The sequence below is a fragment of the Cygnus atratus genome, chromosome 4 (genome assembly GCF_013377495.2).
Source record: "Cygnus atratus isolate AKBS03 ecotype Queensland, Australia chromosome 4, CAtr_DNAZoo_HiC_assembly, whole genome shotgun sequence".
NCBI lineage: Eukaryota > Metazoa > Chordata > Aves > Anseriformes > Anatidae > Cygnus > Cygnus atratus.
Window position 1 is genome coordinate 32,038,400 of NC_066365.1, and position 6,677 is coordinate 32,045,076.

Consider the following 6,677-nt stretch of genomic DNA (forward strand, 5'->3'; position numbering starts at 1 on the left):
ACGCATGATTTTTTTACTGATTTCAGCATTAACTTTTCTGGATACTTCCTGTCACTGGAAGACCTCTCCCTCCCCACAAGAACAGCATACGTTTTCAATTTAGATTATGTTCCCAGCAGATGTTGCAGGACGTGAAGGCCTTGCTTTCTCTTTCATTAAAAAGGCACTTGTAATACATTTTATTGTCTTGGATGGAAAAAAGGCGTGTATCGCAATCTTCAGAAATTGGTTGACGTGATTTCATAATCTTTATCTTAGCAGAACAATAAAAGGTTAACAGAAAAGAATCAAAATCAACGTCTGTGTTGAATGCGTATGTATTCTGATGAGTAGATGTAAGCATCCCTCCAAGGGGTACTATGGCAGGAAAGGTTTAATGTCTTGGGGAGAACTCTTCAACTGTAATGCACAATCACCCTAAGAAAATTCCCATTATTTTCATAATATTTTGCACGACAATTCAGAGCACACGTGGGTGCATTTGATTCTCCACAAGGAGCTCCAGGCTATCTTGTATGCGTACAGCTTTATCTGAAGTAAGACCTGCTAACACAAATCCCCTCCATTCTCAAGACACACCAACGATGGCCCACATGGACCCCGAGATCTGTGTTGGAGCATAATATCTAAATGCGCTGCTGGGGGAGTACTGTGCACATGGTGCTTGCTGCTGCCCAGTGGCCACATAACCCGTGTCCTCCTGGCATCAGAAGGACCTTCTCTGAAGGGCAACCAAGAAGTCAGGGCTTTGAACTTCCCTATGAAAGAGGGTACAGATCAATCAAGCCCCTACTTTCTTAATACCCACCCGTGAGCAAAGCTTGACACGAAAAGAATTAGGCAGATTACATGAAAAACAAACAAAAAGCCACAGAAATCCCATCAGAAAATGAATATAACAGAAAACAGAATGCTACAGTCTCAAAAAGTGCCCTTTAAAAATCTTTAAACTTATTTACACTGGGAAATTGCTCTTGGTAGTCCAGAGGATGCTCACAGTGCCTCAAAAGCATCTGTTATTGCCTGATCTCGCAAATACCTACTGCTAGGGATGTCTATGTGCGTGTGTGTGTACTTTGCATACACTCATATTTACTTATTCCATCCTTTGTGTCGAAACTAGGAACAAAATGAGGTTATACCCTGCGGCAAAACATACACAAACATAATGTGGAATCACCAGAGCTGCCAAAAAAGCCCCGCTGTGGAGAGAAGATCAAGTCTAACAAAACGGACAGCAAACCACAAGTTTCATACAGAAAGCTTGTTTCCAACGCAGTTAGATTTTATCATTCTTGTTTCTTCCTGTATTATGGAAGCAATTGTTTTTTACCAAAGCGTAGGTATGTCAGAGCCAGAAGCAATGGTCCATCTAAACCTACATTTGCGACTGCAAGTCATACAGACAATTTGATATCTCAGCATCTATTCCCGACCACATAAATCCAGCCAGTGGCTCTCTTTCGTGTTTCCTCGTTTTCCATAAATTTGTCTATCTTCCCTTGAGATGGTATGCGTTGCTTTTTGCTGCTCACTTTGGCAAATAATTACATAACTTAAAAATCCTTTGTGAAATAGAAATTCAGCTTGAATTACAGCTCAGGTTGGTCGTCACCACCTCTGTCTCACTGCATGGTGTGTTGGGTTTCCTGACTGCGCACGCTAACTTTCATCTCTGTAACCACTGCAGGTTGTTTCTTAACAGCACCATGCACAGTGCTGCTGGAGATGAGAGCACACTGCCTCTGAATCCTCCCTGCTGCTGAAACCCTGAATCTAGGCAAGCTGTCAAGGTGGCACACCCTACGAAGGGCTTTCACCTGGGCATGAACGTCTGAGACCCCGTTCCTTCCTTCGGCTGGTGTTACCCAGGACCAGCAGCAGTGCTCAGCAGCCTCCTGATCACACCTGAAGCCCCCAGGATTGCTCCCCCGTGGTTTGCCTTCCTATACATTGATTTTTTTCTCCAACCTGGGAACTTTCTAGGCAAGGGAAACCCCTCAGGAGACACGCTGAGCCCGTCCTGACCCGCTCCTCCCCATGCAGCCACAGGGACAAAGGAGATGACAAATCCAAGGGATTGACACTGTCCTTAAGGGATGGGACAGTTGGGTTTCGCCCATGCTCATGGCATTGCTGGACCAAGAGGGCAAAACCAACCTGGGTGCAGCAGAAGCAGCTATACACAGAGAGGCAGCCACAGGGAGGCAAAAGGTTACACTGAGGATACGGCAGCTCCTCACGGGCAGGACATCTGAACAGAGCATATAAACACTCCACGCTTCCCAACATGGCTTTAAATTAACATAAACCCTTCTGTAACACCGCCAGGGAATGACTGACTGAGAAGTTTATAGGCCAGGGTGTCCAAGAACTCACTCTCTATTGCCCTGTGAACATTTATTAAAAAATATAAAAATGAAATGGAAATGTCCATATTAGGAAGATTTGATGCCCTTGGTGGACACATATCTTTTATTTTCAGGAAAAAATTGCTTTCCTTCCAAGAAGTCTGATGGACTCAGAGATCAGGACTTGCTAAAATCACCCGTAATGCTATTCTACAGGGCTGCTTTTGTTTGCTGTTAAGTGATATTCTGTAGTTCCTCCACTAACTCGGGAGGCTGAGTTTGACTGGCCTGGGTTAAGCCAAAAAGCCATAAATAGAAATAGAAAACCACAAAATATTGTAACAGATATTCAAAATCATAAATCTGTAATCAGCAAAGCAGAGAACCTCTGTTAACATCTTCTTCACGTAAAATAACTAGTTGTTGAGGCATGCAAATAAAAAGACTTAATGAGACTAATTTTAAAAGTAGCTTTTGCAAGCCCAAGAGTTTTGGATTACTTGTTTAAGTATCCAGATTGCTGAAAGCTGGGCTGCTGTCAAGAATCCCATAACCTTTTGACATTTCTGTGCCGCGCATTTACATCCCTATGAGCTGCATGGGTCCTGCCTGGGAAGAAGCAGCCTTTCGAGGCTCTAGTCATGCATTTTCCATGAGCCATCCCCTGGACAAAAAGCAGCACTAAACCCAGAAGCAGCCACCATGTGTGGAGCCCCACCAGGCTACTGCCAAGCTCGTGGGGACACCCCATGCATGAGATGGGTGGTGCACACCCAAAAAGCACCATGCATCAGGGTGTCCTCACACAGGGAGAGGGCTGTGGGGAGGAAAGGTGTGGGAACTCAACGTGATGCCCATGGAGATTTGGAAAGTTAGTCCAGCACTTCCCTCAGTCTTTGCAACCAGCTGGGGAAGTTGACTCAGTCTTGTACCTTGTACCTCGTGCTGTCTCTCTAGGAAACAGCAAAATGCCTGAAAGGGTGGCTGGGATTCACTTCAGCCATGGATTTTTACCTTGGCTTTACACTGCGCTTGCAACTGGATCGACGAAATAAATTGGCCATAATGATGTCAAAATCTCTGTATACTCTTCTCTGACAAATTCAATTGCTCAGTAAAAATGGATTACAGGAGAAAAGCTTTATCATGTGCATTGCCTTGTATGAAAAAAAAAAAGAAAAAAAAATGTCTCATTTTAGATCGTTTCTTAATATTGCCCACAAAGTTTTACCACATTGATTTTTTTTATCATTATTATCATTACTTTCATTTCTAAGCTGCTGCTTCTTCCAGATACTCTTAGGCACACTCTGTGCTCGTCCTAGGGTACAAGACTTTGCCTTTCTCCTGATCTTTTAGGAAGAGCTGTGCACCTTGGTGGGACTAACAACGAACGTATCGAAACTGTGAATAACCCATAGATCAACCTCTTCCCACAAGTGCATGACCACGTAAGCTGGTAAACTCAGAAACATGTGCATGGCTCTCAAAGGATAAATATATCTTTCTGTGTGACGTGTACTTGACAAACACCCAGCATGTCTGAAAAAAATTGACTTTCTAGATGCCTCCTTACAAACCTAAAAGCTTACCTCTTGACCCCAGTTTTTAAGCTTGATGCAGAGCAAACATTTACCCTGAGAGTAACATAGCCACCAGCACCAGCACAATCTTGGCAGAAAAGTTCTTGTTGATACTTATATCACCATAAAATCCACTCATGCTGAGTGAATTAATTACTTACTAAGCTGATAGTTTTGAAGACAAAGCAAGATAAAAACAATAAAAAAGCCAAACAAATAAAAATCCAAATACAATCACAACATCTGCTGAAATGTTACAATAAGAATGGAATAATGTTTGCAGTGTTGAACCTTGGCTTTTGGATGAGTTTGTTGCTATCAGATTTCAAAACACATTGGCACCTTCAGACTCATACAGGTTTCCTGCAGTGCTTTTCAAAACGCCTAGCAGCCAGTCCCAATAGGCCAGAGCCTCAGAGCAACTCTGCAAACTATTTAGCACCTGAATCCCATTTATTTCCACATAAATGTCTCAGTTCCTCAATCATAATTTGGAAAACTGTACTTCTCTGCCTCCCAGGAATTGTTCAACAGAGTTTTTAAATAAGACTTCTGAAGTCTTTTAGATATGATGGCAAGGGGAGAGCACAGAGATATCCTGGACAGACCAAAGTGAAATGAGGAATTAAGTGACAGAGATCGCCAGTTACAAGATGAGCTTTGCTTTGGCTCCTAGAGATAGATAGATAGCCAGCCAGATAGATAAAATGTAAAAACACTATTAAAAGCCCCAAATTACAATCCATAGTCTGTAAAACTCAGCTAACAGTGTGCATACTGAACCAGACTCAAAGTTATTCTTAATTCATGATGCTGAAATTTTCCTTAGTGCCATTTATGGCATTATCAAATTATTTCCATCATACACTGGAACAGATAAATAGCAAAACTCAGCAATCCATACCAGAAGTTATATATATGGAAATACTGTCTAATTTTTGGAGAAAACACTTTGTACCAGCTCACTGGCTCAAGACAGATGGCCCCATAAACCTCTCAGCGATGTATAAAAGCTAAGGTTGTATTTGAAGGATTCCAGGGAGCACATTTCACACACATGACCGAGTGCTGCAGCAGAGGAGCAGAGGCCATTCACCGCAAGGTTATGTGCCATGAGCTGAATGCCCCATCTCCTGTGCACAACATAGGGTGAGACTGAAGTGAAGAGCAACGGCAAGTGACTCCATCAGTATTTCCTCATCTACAAGGACCCAGGGGTGACGCTGAAACCATAGCTCAGAGAAGCTGCACACTCCAAGCACGCTGAGCAGAAGAGCCCAAATTTATATACCTAATGGTGTATAGCTATTTATATGCCTCCCTTCTCCATTATTAACCTATGCACTGTGAACATCAGGCTTGACATGACATATACTCACATACTGGCATGTCACAAGGGAAGCCTGTTTGCTTCAGTCGATGCATCCACAACTATTTACTCATATCTTAAGAGACAGACAAGATACACAATGCTGAACGATTATCAATCTTTTCCAGCTTCACAACATTTTGGACCTATCTGTAAACAAGCTATCATCCCCAGTGCTTCGATTCATTAAAGCGTAGCAGAAGGCACAGTATAAATAAATATGGCTACCATATGGTACTTCACTTTTGCCCTTGCGAATCAGGCACAATAAGCACTCTGTCCTCTGTCTGCTTTGGAAAGCCCTTGATTATTTAACAATATCTGGAATGCATTGCTTTTACACATCAAAATTAATCTCACGCCGTGAGACATCACTCTAAATTGGAAAAAAAAAAAAAAAGCACATATATATGTGAGAGGGAGGGAGGAAGGGATGGAGGGAGAACTTTGCACATGTCAACACATTATTGCAAACAGGGCCACAAGACATATACTGCAGTGTGGGGCTGGGAAGTGTGGACCTGAGGTTTTTGCTAATATTTCACTTGTATAAGAGATTCTTCTGTTTTAATGGAGAGAAAAGTACATAGCTGGAGCTAGCAACTTGTTTACTCATCAGTTCAGAAATTTCCTAGTGTTGCTATAGATCGGCTACTGCTAGGAAGCAGTAAGGATGCTACTGTTTCCTTTGTTAAATAAATATAAAGCCAGAATGTGCACCTGTCCAGCCGGTGCCTCTGCCCCAGGCTCACCTTGTGCTGGCCCAGCGATGCCCGCAGTGGTCCCTGGGCCCAGAGCCGTGTCCCTGCCGTGCTGCTGGTGCTGCTGGGCTGGCAAGGAAGGAAGAGGCAGCCACTGGTCTGACGGCAAAAGGACACAGCTGGAGATGGGGATCCAGCACAGAGTATTTCTGGACAAGTAGCCTGCAGGAAGAAGGTGGCATCACAGATGTCTCTGTTTGGAAAATGCCGCTCAGGTTTCCCCAGGCACATTGCTGGGAAAGTCAAATTAAAAATTATCCATGCTATTTAAACTTAGCCCTTGCAGGTAAATCTTTCAGAGAGGGATGGTCCTGAATGCCATTACTGCACAGCACATTTTTCTCTGACTCAACGAGCAGAGTGGCTGGCACTACTTAATGAGCAGCGACAGCACAGTGTCCTGATCTCCTCTGTCAGCAGCACCGCTGGGCTCCAGCCCCTGCTGGAGACATGCGAGGAGACACGAGCAGAGGTCTGTGCAGGTGACAGCCCCCACACTCATTAGCTCTTGGCCCTCCAACTCCTGATCTGCAAGTGATGTGAGCTGTCACCCTCCCGGGCACAAGCTCTCAGGGACAGGGACAGGCTGATTGACAGTCATTTCCCCAGGCAT